Here is a 16,956-nt window from a genome sequence, read left to right as displayed (position 1 = left end):
CATTTTTGAAGCTCAGTACAACATATAGTTTAATCTTATCATATAGTTCTCTTTACATTTGTAAACCAAGTCTGTGGATTATATTAATATTTAAGATGACATAGAATTTTATTTATTTATTTATTTATTTTATTTTATTTTACATTTGAAATTCCAACTGGACCAGGTCCATTTACAGCAGAGACCCGGGGAGAAAAGCTCTGAAACATTGTTACAAAAAAAAAAAAAAAAAAACAAGAGAAGCAAATTTATACAGTGTTATACAAAGGTCATTTAAATAATACAACATGGAGTTAGACATGTTAACAGACAAACACTGAAAATATATAAAATAAATCCAGGAGAAACAGTCAGGAATTCCATTTAATGTGCAGGTGTATAATGAGTGTGACAAAAAGAAGAGCAATCGCCCACTATGAGAAGTAACAACTAATAGCCAGAGTTATTGGCTGGTTTTAATACTGTAGAGGGTTAAAGTGAGTAGCTTGGAAGTTGGAAAAAGAAGAGTGGAGATGGGAGAGTAAAGGTTAAGTGATACAAGGACATAACCAGATGTTTAGTAGATGTGATTTGAGGGAGTTTTTGAATTGTGGGGTGGTAGACACAGTGGTCAGAGAATGGGGAAGGGAATTCCAGTTTTTAGCGATGGTGTGGGAAAAGAGCACTTTGCCTGCAGTATTGTTTGCCCTGGAGATGCAGAGGGGACATTTGTCACTAGATCGGAGATGCCAATTTGCAGTGAAATGGGTAAAAAGACTGGCTATAGATGGGGTTTTTTCAGGGTACTTAAGGATGTTATATGCAGTAACTAGCTGGTGGTAGTTAAGTAGTTGTTTTAACTCTAGCCATTTTAGTTCTTTTAGTGCAACACAATGATGTGTTCTGTAACTGGTGTTTGTAGCAAACTTAGCTATCTTACTGTAACAGGATTCTATCTTGTTTAGGTCAGTTTTTCTAATATGGGTAAAAATAGGTGCTGCGTACAGTAGTGTGAACAGAAGGTGAATCTGGGCAAGGGTGACTCTTGCTTGGTGTGAGAGAAAGTTTTTGTGCCTATATAGTGCGCCCATTTTTTTGTGAATCAATTTGATGGTTTGTGAGATGTGGATATCAAAGTGAAGACTGTTGTTAATTTCAATACCAACAAGTTTGGTGTGGTCAGAAGGGGAGATGGTAGTTCCGTTTTTAGAGGTGATGGAAAAGGAGAGGAAAGCTTTTGATTTGTTAGGGGAAATAGTAGTAGTTTTGTCTTATTGGGGTTTAGGATTAGTTGGATACCTGGGATCCGTTTTTCTACAGAGTTAAAGGTTTCCTGGGTAAGTTGCTGTAGAATGGTGGATGATGAGGCAGTGCAGATCAGGGTTGAATCATCTGTGTATTGAATAAGTGTGCCATGCTGGGTAGAGCTATTCAGGTTGTTTGTGAAAATAGGAAAGAGAAGTGGGCCCAGTACAGAGCCTTGTGGGACTCCTATGGTAGTTGGAAGTTAGGGGGTTAATGCTCCTTGCCATTGGATAGATTGTTGCCTGTCAGATAGGTAGCTTCTGAACCAAGCTATGGTAGATGGGATGAAAGATAATGAGGCTAGAGAATCTAGCAGAATGGAGTGACAGATCATGTCAAATGTCTTTGAGAAGTCCAAGAAAATGGCTGATGTATATTTGTTGGCATTCCTGTGAAGGTTAACTAGATTAGAGAATGAAAGAAGAGCAGTGGTTGTGCTGTGATGAGGGCAGAAGCCATGTTGTGTGGTAGAGAGGAGCTGATGTGTGTTCAGGAATTTCATGACTTGCAAATAGATGCATTTCTCTAGAATTTTAGATAGGGGGACATAAGATGGCAATGGGTCGGTAGTTTGAGAAGTCATAGGAGTTACTCCCTTTATGAAGAGGAATAATATAAGATACTTTCCAGAGTTTGGGAATATAGGATTCATGCATGGAGTGGTTGATTTGGATGGAGATGAGGTAAAATAGAGAGTCAGAGGCCATTTTTATGAAGGTAGCAGGTAAGTTATCAGCTGCAAGGGCGGTGGGTTTAAGTTTCAGAAGGAGTTTCTTAATTGCAGTGGTGGGGACAGGTGATAGAGTAAAGGAGAAATTATCTATAAAATTCTATCTGGCTGGGCTGGCAGCCCATCTGTTTTTCAAATTATGCATGCTGCTTTTCTTACTGTACTGTCTTTTCTGAAAATGGGGTAACAGGGTCAACAAACTGTAAATACATAATTAAACACATTATTTGGTGAAGTGAATGTTAAGAGTTTTGCAGACATAGTATTGCCTATATACTGCTCTGCAAATATTTATGTTGGGATTTAGTCAGTACTTATTTGTACAATTGAAGTGATTAGTTCAGCAGCAGTAGGAAGACAGATTGCCATTAAAAGTTAAACAGTAAGAACAAACCTTAGAGACTGTACTCCTAGAGATGGTTAAAAATGCAGATACAAATCCCAGGAACTATTGCTCTGTTAGCAAGTAACAAGGACAACAGAAAACATCAAGTTCACCATATGGGACAGGTAGGATGATTGAAGAGTTAAAAAGTAAGTTGATGTGGAAAATAGAAGTGCAAAAAGCAACCTAAAGTCAAATATAAAACATATAGGGGCACACTGGGTAATAGGTTCATAAGTTCAAAGGATGATTCTAGGTTATTGGCCCAGAGGGCCTTATACGCTTAGCCAAGAATTTCACCCATGTTCCTACAAAGTTAGCACCTGTTTTCCCTGTTCAACAGGGACACAGGTGAGATCCCAGGGGTATATTTTCTGTTTCCCATCCAGTCATCCAGGTTCCTGTTAAAGAGGGCTAGTGAGGCACTCTGTTTGACATGGAAAGGAAGTCTATTCCACAGATGGGGCAGTTGTTGAGACACAAGTCTATCCTGCCAACAAGTTCTATTAATGTCACAGACCAGGTTGAGACCTTGCATTGAAGACCTTGTATGTCAGACACAGGTCACCTCTGAGCAGTCTGTACAAGACTGAGTAGAGGGACAGGGCTTTTACCCTATCTGTATAGGATAGGTGTTCGGGACCCTGGATTTTCTTCGTCAGGAACCTCTGTGATCTGTCCAACTTTTGCATGTGCTTGGCAAAGTACATGCTGAAGGGGACATTGTACTTGATAATGGTTCTGATAAGGGAGGAGTATAGGGATGTTATAACCTCCTTATTCCTGGATATAATACCCTTACTTATGAGGTAGGTCATGTAGAAAACCTTTTGTACAATGGAGGCAACATGGTGGTCAAAAGTCAGGTTCCTATCAACCTGGGTGCCCAAGTCCCTCATGAGTGATTGAGTGCTTAGTACATTGTTAATAATGTGATAATTAGTGGGGAGACCATTTTCTCCACGGGAGATAATGATGCATTTCTTGGCATTCAGTTTGAGGCCATTCTTCTGGCACCAGTCATTAGTTTGGTAATGCATAAAGAAGAACTGGTAAGACAGCAGACAGAGATACACACATGGAAAATGTGGTAATTTTAAAAGGAATGACAATAAAAAAGCTTAAACACAGACAGGCATTGGTAGGCCATTGTTAACTAAGCTGATTTGGAAATTATTCAATCAGTATACTGAAACTGGCATTATAATATAAGAAAGCCCTGGTAAGATTTGTTTAGTGATTGAAAGTAAACCATCTATAAAGACACTGAATCAATTGGTCAAACATACTGGAACCTCCAGGCATTTTGAACCTATGTCAACAAACTGTGGAAATGTCATGCATGTGTGTCTGGGAGGAGGAAGTTAGCTATGTTTTTCTGCAGCATCATTGCATGAAAAGCATATAAACACACTGCATATGCACAGAAGCTCACAATCTTGGGTCTAGTCAAGGGACATTTCTACCCCAGCTGATCACCACAAACATCACAGGTGTACAGACGTATGAATGTATCTAGGGCAGTTATCTCTATCAACCTCCTACCATACCATCATTTGGAACTCATGGACTGTTACAGCATTACTGCTGTCTTGCAAATGCCAATGTCCTGTGGTTCTGTCTTCTTTTTTGTTGGTAGGACAATACATGTATGAAAGCAAATGTCCTTTAATATTGTGTGCATGTGTGAAACAAGTCAAAATACATTACAACGGGTACTATGTTTTTTAAATTTAAGCACAATGAAACATCTGAGGTATGCATAGTTAATAAAGTGGTCATAATTCATGGACATGAAGGACAGGGATGAACTTTGATTTATGTGGATGGGGAGTCTGTTCCACAGCAGCAGTATCCTCTGTGAGATATACTTGTTCTCCAAACCTTCGTCCCATCTTTGAGACAGTTGGCAATCCAAAAGGTGACATAGGACTTTATTCCTAGTTTCTTTAGTGTTTCTACTATGACTTTGTCAAGAATTCTGATAAAAGCTTTGGCCAGGTCAAAGTATGTTGGTGCGTACCATTTTGTTTCATCCAATGCTTTGGTGATCTTTTCAAAAAAATCTACCAGGGTGAGTAAGCACGCCCTGCCCTTGACAAATTTACACTGAGAGGGGTCCAGTGTTTGGATGCTGCCTATGTCCTGATTGATTAATTCCATGATAAGTCATTCTGTAGCTTTGCATATGAGGCTGATCAGACTTACGATCTGTAATTGTCTGGGCCTATGGAAGGGCCTCCCTTATGCAGACGAATGACTGTAGTTGTTCTCCATTCACTTGGTACAAAGCCTGTATGAAGGCCGAGAATGAACAGTGTTGTTAGGGGTGTGGCTATGTCATGCTTTATGCCATTTAAGATGCATCCAGGGATGTTGCCAGGACCTAACAATGAAGTATTTTTAGCTTTTGATAGCGCTTTTTGGACTTGATTTTCTGTGATAGCTGGAGGTATGCCAGTTTTATGCATATTTTGAGGACAGATGGAGGGGAGAGAGGGGTAAAATGAGATTTAAATTGGTCAGTAGGTTTACTATATCTTCAGCCTAAGTGCAGGTAACATAATTTAAAATCAGTTCAGCGCATTGCTCTATTGTGATTTTGTGATTATGAGCATAACTCATCATGCCATTTGTAAAGTCTATTGTCTAAAGTCTATTGTATATTTCAATTTGTATTTATTGGGGAGATTTTCTCCCAGGGCCTCCACTGAAAAAGGGCTTGTTAGCACAGTTGGACTATCCTAGTCAACAAATGTAAAATAAATAAACTGAAAAATGCTATGTGATTGTCTTTGGCATGAGTAATTATTTTAGCTTATTTTATTTGGGTCAATTGTTCCTATCAGGAGGGTTAAGCTATATTATTTTAAGATGTACATTGTTTTGTGTATTTGTTTTAAGTTAATAAGTTATGGGGCTGTTCTGGGCTGTTTTTTTTTTTTTTTTGAGGATTTTCATTAAAATAAAAGTCTTGTAAAATGTGGCATAGGTTCAAACAGAGATGACAAAAAACAACTGTATAAAGAATCAACCTGCCAAACTTTAGTGGCTGAATGTAAAACAAAATCTGGAAATAAAAAAAAAACTGACATGTAATATAATAGTTGGGAATAATCATAATGGCTACACTATCTATATTGTCTTGGAATGGCCTTACAGGTATAGATAAAAATGTAAAAATGTTGAATTATATTAAGAATTGCAGAGTGGAAATAGTAATGTTGCAGGAGACACATTTGGAAAGAACTGAGCGTGTGAATTTGATAAAGAAAGTATTTCAGGGTGGATATTCAGCAAAATGTCATTGAGAAAGGAAAAAGGGAGTACTTATACTCATTGCCAGAGGTGTTCTAATAGTGATAGAAGAGGAAAAAACAATAATGGTAGATTTATGTAGTAAGAGGTATTGGTAGGGGAGGAGGATTATGCTGGCATGTATTTATATTCTACCAAAAACTGCCATTATAGAGCTTAAGGAAATTTTGGTAGGAATAATCAGGTTTCAGCACAGAATATTGCTTATAGGTCGGGACTGGAAATTGATTTGCAACTGTCAGGATGTACCTGGGGAACCTGGAAGGGAAAATATAACAAATAAAGGTAGATTTCTGAAGACATTAATGAAACTATTTCAAATTGAAGGTGTGAATTCAATAGTAAGAACTCAGAGATAATTTACATATCATTCCTCAAGGTACAATAACTTGACTAGACAAGATACAAATTATATTTCCATGGAACATTTCAACCTTTAATTGAAAGCTTCATCACACATCCAATAACTATTTTAGATCATACGTGAATAACAACTACAATAAAAATGCAGGGTAATAAAGTAAAAAATTAGACACAGGTGCTTCCTCACTTACCTGTTAAAAAGAGAGAAATTTAAGGAATGGGTAGTCAATATTATTCAAGAATTATCAGGGGATACAGAAACTTCTTCTAAAGATATTAGCTAGTGAGTGGATAAAATAAAAGTGGAGTTTAAAAACAGAGTAGAAATAAAAGAAAAAGAGATATGGTTAAGAAGTATCGAGTTATTTAGAGGGGCTGACAAAGGTTAAAGTATTGCAGAATAAGGGGAACCTCATAGAACAGGAAGAGACACAACTGCAGAGTGCTAAAGTAAAAATAAGGGAGTATCAGCAAAAAAATGTGCATGAGTTTAGAAAGATGACTGTTAAGAAAATTTTTCTGATAATAACTCGAGAGCACAAAAATAGCTCAATAAATTCGCCAACAGAAATTAGAAAGGGTTGTTGCCAAATTCAGGGAGCCTATAACAAAAACAACCAGAGATCCTGTAAAGGTATTAGAGATATTTTTGAAATTTTATGAAAATGTGTATAAAGCAGAGAAATGGGGAAATAAAGAAAAAGCAAAAATGGAAATATTTATGGAAGATTTAAGTATGCCAAGATTAGAGGTAGATGAGGCTAATAATTAAGATATGAGGAGATGAGATAAAACTGGTGACGTATAATCAGTCTGCAGAAAAGTCTCCAGGAATAGCCAATAGACATAAAATACATTACAACTTCATCTGTTTAAATACTAGTTAAAACCCTCCCATAAGCCAATGGTTGAGTGGTTAATTAACACTCCACTTACTCACAAAGGGTTTAACCCATTAAACACCATGGTTATCAAGGTGGTATTAAAGACCTATCCTACTAATGGCTTTAAAACATTCTTAGGTTGATACCAAAACATTGAAATTCAAACTAAACTTCCATAATAGATGTATTATAAATATATTATAAATACAATCAATTCTACCTAGTCAATGCCATGGCAGATAGAACATCAAATTTTAACATATCCAAGTACAAAGGACAAAAATGGTGAAGAATAAAAATAGAAATAAAAACAAAAGTAAAAAATCACAGGTAAGGCTATAAAACCATTTTCATTCCTCCATGCCTGGATTATGTATCCAGGACCCACCAAAACAAGGTTATACTTATATTTAAGCTAACATTTATACTGCATAAATCTATATGTGTTATATAGCACATGCATTTATGAGCACTTATATAGTATTAACAGAAGGAGAAAAAATGGATTGGCTAGGCACAATCATAGTGACCACACTTTTAAATTTAGAGCTATAGATCAGGTGCCACACAGTGGGTGGGGTGGACAGGAATATTTGTGGTTACAAAGACTTGATCTTTTGTTGCAACTCCGAACTGATGCTTGCCACTACCCTGGACTTAATGAAATGAGCTCAATAACTTGTATTTTAAAGTTAAAAAGCCTTTTGAGGTGAGGTGATTGTATATAACACATATAAATCTATGCAACTTCATTAAAGTATTGTTGGATTTTAAGGTCAGACTGGTTATTTTTTCCTTCAGCAGCAGTGTGTATTATATTTGTAGCCATTGTTTTCTTATTATTAATGAAGATAAAACAAAGGCTATAGCTGTAAACTATGTACCCACACATGAACTGGCCGATACTTGTGAGGACATGATAAAATTAGGTATTTAGGAGCATGGGTTAAAAGGATTCTGTTATGGCAGCTAAGGATATGCAAGATGAGACTAAATAAAAAAATAACTGGAAGATTTTGTTTATGGATATGGGTAACAAGATACAAGCAGTGAAAGTGGTTTAGTCCCATTATTTTTATACATAGGTCAGGCATAGTTTTATCAACCAGTGAGCAAATTTTTGATAGTAATTAATAAAGAGTTGAAGGATTTTATATGGGAGGGGAAGAAGGCAAAGGTCAAGTGGGATAATTTGATCCTTCCAATACAAAAAGGTGGTTTAGGATTAGCTGATTTGAAGGAATATTTTAGAGCTGCACAGTTAATGCTCATATATGCAACACAAACAGAAAGGTATAATTCAAAATGGAAAGGGATGATGATGAAGCAAGGGGAAAATTCAAGTAATAAGAATATAGCGGGAATTTGAATGAACCAACACAGGAACAGAGAAAGGAGATTCTGCCGATAGGGATGACTGCAATTAGGGGTCCAGGGAATAGGCAAGAAGATGCTGAAAAAACTAGAAAAGTAAAGGTATTGGGAGCAAATAACTAATTAGGGAAAGGTAACAGAATGAGAAGAGTCCAAGAAGACATTTAGATTTGAATTGCAGGCTAGAGACTGCCTTGCTTATCATTCATTGATATCAAAGTACAGGCAAAGAGAAAGGGATAGGGGAATCCTAAGTGAAAGACCTGCTCTGGTAGAGGTTTTAGTTGAGTCTAGAACAGAAGCTACTGTTAAAAAGACATAATTGTAGGGCATATAAAATATTGCTTGATAACTATAGCAATCAATCAGAGAAAGCTGGAAAAGACTGGGAAGAGAGATTAGATAAGCAATTCATAGGAAAGCTATGGGACTATGGCTTCCTATTGAAATGTCAGCATTCAAAATGCTGAGTGCCAACATGCTGAAAAAAAATGAAAACACAGGAGAAGTACAAATCTTGAAGACCACTCTTCTTAAAATGTCTTTTTGCAGGGGGTCAAGCCTCCTACCCCCAAACTTATATATACCAACTTTGAAATCGAAATACCTAGGAGAAAAGGGAATATTTTGAGAAATGCATCTCAGACTTGGTATATAAAAGTCCAATCTTTCTGCCATTCAATCTCCATATTTCAGACTCGCTCTAGAGGATCCCGGCATTTAAAAAATACTGGGAAGACCTATGTATGGCTTCTAAATATGCAACAGAGTCTAGAAGATTTAGGATTTTGGCTTGGAAGTGTTTGTATAGGTATTTTATATCCCAAGGAGGACTCCAAAGAATTTTTCCCCAGGTAAATGGCAAATGATGGAGGTGTGATGAGGAAAAAATAGGTAACTGGGAACATATGTTTTGGGAATGTAATGAGTCAGCAGACTAAATATCCCCTACAGAGTACTCTGTCAGAAATATTGGGTGAGCAAATGGGTGTAACTAAGGAAATTATTTTTTGAGCTGGGATACAAGATCTGAAATGCCTAGACATAGTAAGGCCTTACTGAGTTTAATTCTGGTGACTGCCAAAAAAGCATTTATTAGAAAATGGAAATCAAACTCTAAACCAACTGTATTTCAAGTAGTGACTATTGTAGTAGAGACAAAAACTTGGAAATATGATCTTTAGAAAAGGGTAGGAGCAAATTACATAGAAAAAAATGGAAATTGTGGTTACAATACATGCAGAATAATGTTTTAGAGAAGGAATGCGATTTAAGGGAAGGGAGAAATTGAGCAATTTATGTAATGCTGGATTGATGATAATTGTACAGAAGAATATATGTGAAGTATAATATCTATAACTGTGAACATGTTAATATTGTTTGTTTTCTTTTATATAAATGTATGTTTGCATATGTCATGAGTAATAATTCAATAAAGGTGTTAGAAAAGAAATAACTACTTTGTGCATTATGTCAGTAATTGTAGCATTATCAGACTTTGTAAAAATCACATAAATTATCACAAAATAAATTATCAGAATCACAAAAACTGGCACCATCATTAAAGATATGAGATAATGTTAGACAACAATTTAAGCTTTGACCAGTGTGTACCTATAAAGTCAAAAAAACACATTCTATAATCTACTTAATTCTCAAGGATGTGTGTAGTCACTCCAGGGAGATCACTGCACAATATAATAAATCACTACTGTGACCCACTATTGAATATTAAACTGCATTCTGTAGCCTTTGAACAAGACATCTGAAAAAATTTCTAACACTGAAACAGTTCTTTATTACAAAAATTCACAGGGTTAAAAAACATAAAGCTTCAGGAATTGTAACTATATTCTATTTCGTACAGGCTGCCTACAGAAGTCACCTCTGCCTGTAATATAAAGGAATTTCTCATCTAGTTCTGTTTGAATATCTATATGCTGGGAATAGGTTCATAGGTAAGGACTAGGCTATTGGCCCAAGGGCCTATGTAAGCCTAGCCAACAAGGTTCCCTGGCTTACGCCACCCAAGAAAGTTAATTTCCTGTGCCCCTGTCGTGCAGAGCCACAGAAGTGATCCCCGGAGTGTATTTCCTATTTCCCATCCACTCATCAAGATTTTTCTTGAAGAGTTCTAATGAGAAACTTTACTTGACATAGATGGGTAGCTTGTTCCAGAGTATAGGAAGTCTCTCGAACAGGAATCTATCCCTCCAGCATGTCCTGTTTATTGTGGTAGCAAGCTTTAGGTCCCTAGAGCATGTAGCTCGGGGGATTGGGATTTCTTTTGGTGTAGCATGTCCAACAGCTCTGGGTTTAACATAGCTTTATATGTTAGGCAGAGATGTCTTCGGAGTAGGCGATATGCTACAGAGTAAAGCTGGAGTTTTTTGAGACGGTCAGTGTAGGGCATCTGTTTGAGGGCAGTAATCCTCTTTGTGGACTACTTCTGTGGCCTTTCCAGCTGCTGCAGACGTCTTGTGAGGTATATTCCAAAAGGGGCATTGTACTCTATAATGGGGTCTAATGAGTGCCGAGCAGGGGAGAACAATGACCTCTTTTTTCCTGGATGAGAACCCTTTTGTGATGACGTGTGCCACATAGAAGGATTTCCTGACTACTGTAGTGATGTGATTATCAAAGGAGAAACTACTGTCCACCTGGGCCCCAAGGTCTCTTATCACATATTCGGCATTAAGTAGACTGCCGTTTATATGGTAGTTCATGGGTACAGAGTTTTTACCAAAGGGGATGACAATGCACTTTTTGGCATTGAGCTTGAGGTCATGCCTCTGACACCAGGCATCTGTCTCAGTGAGGCCCTTCTGTAGGATGTCCACATAATTTGGGGACTCGACTATGACTCCTAGTTTGCAGTCATCTGCGAACTTCATTAGCCAGAGACCTTCTGCGTTAGCCTGTACTTCAGACAAGTAGATACCAAATAGGAGAGGTCCCATGACTGAACCCTGCGGTACTCCACTTGTCACTGGTTTGAAGTTAGATTTGGAGTCTGCAACTTTTACAGTGTGGGTTCTGTCAGTGTGTCAGTTGGTAGCTCATCTTGTGATGTAGGGATTTATACCTAGTTTAGTGAGTTTAGCTATAATTCCAGAATGGGGGATGGTGTTGAAAGCCTTGGCGAGGTCAAGATAGGCTGTGTGAACCACCTTACCCTCGTCTATGGCTTTGGTGACTGCCGCAAAGTCGATCAGGTTCAGAGTTACCAATGTCTTTGTTTATGAGTTCCATGATGATACGTTCCATGGCCTTGCAGACCAGGCTCATCAGGGTAATAGAGAGATAGTTCCCAGGATCAGTGGTGGCTCCCCCTTTGTGGAGTGGGATAACTGTTGCTGTGCGCCATTCAGTGGGCACAAAGCCTGACTTGAGACTATGATTGAACATGGTGCTTAGGTGGGGAGCCAGTTCATTCTGAAGTTTGTGTAAAAGGCAGCCTGGGATCTAACAATATATTACAGAAACTAATGCTGAAAACAAATAACACAGGAATGTGCTAGATGCATTCTGCAAAGCCTTTCAAGAGTATGGAATAAGTACTCATTTACTATCAGGAGAAATCAGTCATTAAAACTTATTTCAAAATAACACACACACACACACACACACACACACACACACACACACATATATATATATATATATATATATATATATATATATATATATATATATCTACATATATATTTTATATATATATATATATATATATATATATATATGGGTTCCCTACAGATGATCGAACTTTTAAAAGTTTGACTTTCATATGGCCAAGACCATATGATCAAACTTTTAAAAGTTCAAACATTGTGAATGAAGCTCTCCATACAGCATGGAACATGAAGATTTCCCTTTTCCTCACTGTAGTGCAATCTTGGGGTTGGTATATTTAAATAGCAGGGGATGTGGGGGGAGTGCAGGGGTGCTTGCCCCCCTGCTAAAAACATTCAGGGTAATTTTTTGTTCTTTTTAAGCAGGTGTTCGAACTTTTAAACGTTCGATCATCTGTATTATGCCTATATATATATATATATATATATATATATATATATATATATATATATATACATACACAAACATATATATATATACATATATATATATATATATATTTATATATATATATATATATATATATATATATATATATATATATATATATATATATATATATATATATATATATATATATATATATATATATATATATATATATATATATATATATATATATATATATATATATATATGTGTGTGTGTGTGTGTGCCTACCTCGACCATCGAAATTACATTTCTTCACAACATAATTTGGTGACCCCTTATTCCCGAAAGTGCATTTATTTGAAAATGCACTTTCATGAATAACCATGTAACCAAAAAGCAACACAGGTTGTTGTTCAGATTGTGGCACAGTGGGAATAAGGGAATATTCTCTTTTCCCCACTGTAGTGCGATCTTGGAGTGAGAATATATAAGTAGCGTGGGTGTCCCCCCACGTGGGGGCTGATACATGTGGTTAGTGTTGCCATGCATTTAATTCTTTTTGTCTTTTTTTTTTTTGTTTTTTGGTTAAGTGGTTATTTGCGAAACTGCATTTTTGAATAAATGCATTTTTGGGAATAAGGGGTTGCGAAATTACAGTTTGTTGAAATGTAATTTTGTTCAATGAAATGAGCCCCATATATATATATATATATATATATATATATATATATATATATATATATATATATATATATAAGCTGTGTGTGCTGTGTCTGCATGCACACATATATATATATATATATATATATATATATATATATATATATATATATATATATACATATATACACACACACACACAAACATATACAGACTTACACATAAACAAACACGTGTGTGTGTTTGTGCTGTGTAAAGAAAATAATCTTTACAGTATGTGTTAGATTTATAGATAGATAGGCACAAACACATACATACATGGCTATAGAAAAATATGTGTGTGTGTGTGTGTGTGTGTGTGTGTGTGTGTGTGTGTGTGTGTGTGTGTGTGTGTGTGTGTGTGTGTGTATAGAGAGAGAGACCCTGAGTTACCCACATATGGTAAAAGATCTGTCTTGTCAAAAATTTAAATGGATTATAAACATCTGTGCAGTGAAGAAGGTACTCTCCATGGTTAGAGTACTGACAAAAAAACTATAAGGTGTTGGCAATGGTTGAGGTTCAGTTGAGTAACCACTGTATGCATAACGGAGGGATTCATATGGAAGAAAATCTTTTATATAGGTTATATAGGTTACATCACAGCATGATGGAGTGACCCCTAAAGTAAAGGGAAGCAGGGAGATCAGGAGACATCTGAAGAAGAAATATGGACATGGGGAAGAAAAAGATATTTAATATGGTGGAATATCTATGCAAAGAAGAAAGCAAAACTAACCAATACAAAAAGAGCAGCACCAAAGATATTTAAAGAGAAATACAGGGAAAGGAATCCGGACATGGAAAACTTTGCAATACAAAAAATAAGAAGACAGAGGAAAAGTTAAAAAGGAGATTAGTAATGGAGAAGTTAAAGAAATAGAAATTGAGGTTGTGGAGTACCTGCAAAGTGAAGAATTCAGTGTAAAGGCCAGGATCTATCATGCACTATCGCAAATAACAAACTAAAAATTTCAGCCCAGGTGGAAACACTTAGAAAATACGCAGATAAAATAAAGGAGAAGAACAAAATAAGCTATTTATTGTTGACCCACAAAGGTTTTATAGATAACTGAGAAACAAGGTAAAATAAATTTGAAAGACTGCCAAAAAAAGAAGAAATAGATACATTTTGGAAAAGTATCTATGAAGATCCTGTGGAACATAACAAAGATGTTAAATGGATAGAAAATGTAAAAGAAAGAATAAGAAGTTTAAAGATACAGGATATGAAATGGGATGAAATAACAGCCAGACAGATTGAAACAAAGTTAAGAAAAGCTTCTAATTGGAAAACCCCAGTCCCAGATGAAGTGCCTAATATTTGGTTAAAAATATTAACATCTTTGCACGAAGATTTAGACAAGTGCACCCCGAACAGACACCAACCTGGCTAACAACAGGAAAAACAATGTTCCTACTTAAGAGTCAACCTGCAAGCTACCATAAAAATTACAGACCAATAAATTGCCTTCCGACAACGTATAAACTATACACAGGAATTGATACTGGCAGAGTTTATAGTCATTTAGAAGAAAACTCAATTATGGCAGTAGAACAAAAGGGCAATAAAAGAAAAAACATATGGAACAAAGGATTATTTGTTGTTAAATAAAGTCATAGTGAAGAATTGTAAAAAAGGGAAGAATCTATGTATGGCATGGATTGACTACAGAAAAGCATTTGATAGTATCCCACATTCATGGATAAAAGACTGCTTAAAAATGTATAAGATACACCATACACTGATAGACTACATTACAGTGACCATGAAACAGTGGCAGACCACTTTGCAATTAAGCCATGATAAAGGACAAATTATTATCACAGGGATAAAAATTCAAAGGCGGATATTCCAGGGTGACTCTCTGCCACTGTTGCTATTCTGCCTTGCCCTTAACCCATTAAGCTGTTTACTTAACAGCTTAGGCCATGGCTATAATTTGGCTCCTAGAAAACAACAAAGTGCAAAGACTTCTCATCTTGTCTTTGTCCATGATTTAAAACTGTATAGCTCATCAGATACAGAACTGAAAGCACAACTGCTGGTTGTCAAAACATTTTCAGATGATATAAGAATGTCATTTGGTCTTGTTAAATGTGCAAAAGCAACCTTTAAAGCAGGAAAACTGCAGCACTAGGAAAATATCAGTTTGGGACAAGAATGTGATATAAAAGAGCTTGAGCAAGTGGGAGTGTATACATATTTGGGAACTGATGAAGGATCAACAATAAAACATGAACAAATGTGAATAAAACCTAGTAAGGAATACTTTAAAAGACTTTAATCCTGGAAGCAGCATTGACATCTAGGAACAAAATCCAAGCTATAAACCAATTTGCTCTTGTTGTCCTAACTTACAGTTTTGGAGTGACTGTCTGGCCCCAAAAACTTGTTGGATAGATTAGATAGGAAAACAAGAAGGATACTTCACTCACCAAATGATTTATAAAAATCAGAGCATACCAAGATTATATATTCCCTGTTCCAAAGGAGAGATGGGTCTCGTTGAAACTGATTACATGTATAGATCTGCAATTGTGGGACTTCACACATATCTACTGACCCCACAAGACCCAGATGTAGTGAATGTTTTGAAACACGAGCAGAATAAATCTAAGATGACTTCTCTGCTTAATCTAGCAGAAGCATATCGGCATCAAGCAGGAATGGAAATCAAACCAGAAGTAGAGAAAATCAGGCAGCAACTGAATGTGCCAAAAAACAAAAGAAAAAATATAAGGTGAAGGAACTGATGAGAAGGCAAGGAATGTGGAAAATGCATAAATATAGTTGCAAGTATAGAAAACTTCTGGAAAAACCTCATGTTGATCAAGGACAAACTCAGGAATGGTTAGGGAGAGGCAAATTCAAGCCAAGATATGAAAGGTTGATATTGGCAGCCCAAGATAGTGGGATATGTACAATCTGGTTTAGAAAGTCCATTGAACATGTGGGAGAAACAGACAAATGTATGTTTTGTAAAACCGAATTGGAAACAGGCACACACCTTGTTGCTGATTGTGACATACTAATGACAGAAGGACTTTATACTGAAAGGCATACTAATGTGGCAAGACTGTTGCACTGGGGATTGTGCAAGCATTATGGTATTGAAGTAGCTGAAAAACGCTATAAACATGAGCCACAAAACATCATAGAAAATGATGAAGTTTATATCACATAGGATCACCCATTACTAACAGTTCAAAAGATAGATGCTAGAAAACTGGATATAGTGGTCCACAAAAAGAAGACAAAAGTAGCATTGATCATTGAAATCACCACACCCAGCGACTACAGTGTGTTGTGTACAGAGAGACACAAAGTCGAGAGCAATGTGGAAGAAAGATATCCAGACCATTCCAACAGTAGTAGGAGTAGGAGCAACAGGTCTTATAAAAATAATCTACAATCATATTCATTTATTTATTTATTTGATGCATTTAGATATGTTATCAATCAATGTAACCCCATAAGAATTGCAGAAGGAGTCGTTACTGGGCACATTGCTGGTGCTGCGAAGAGCACTTTTGGCTGACATCAAAGATTGAAACAATACTAATTTCATGAATTTAATTGTACTTTGACTTAGGAGGAATGGGATCCATTTCAGTTATGGTATAGGAAACCCAAAAGATTTGGAAAAATTAAAAAGAGTCAAGAAAATTCTGTCTTTGTGAAAGATAAGAGAGACCCATTGATAAAGCCTGTTATTCAGAAATCCTCCTGGTACTACACTGCGGTGGTGGTGCTGCGGTAGCGTTGTCGCCTCATAGCAAGACGTTGTCCCATTTGATTCTCAGCTAGAGGTCTTCTGTGTGGAGGCATAAGTGAATGGGGCATGCCTTCATTGAAGGTTGTGCATCAGGGCTGGTAACCCGGTACGTAAAAGTTCGGCTGTGGCGACCCC

The sequence above is a fragment of the Protopterus annectens genome, chromosome 3.part1 (assembly GCF_019279795.1).
Source record: "Protopterus annectens isolate FY-2018-M chromosome 3.part1, PAN1.0, whole genome shotgun sequence".
Classification (NCBI taxonomy): domain Eukaryota; kingdom Metazoa; phylum Chordata; order Ceratodontiformes; family Protopteridae; genus Protopterus; species Protopterus annectens.
The sequence above is the reverse complement of the archived record's forward strand: the minus strand, read 5'-3'. Positions refer to the sequence as shown.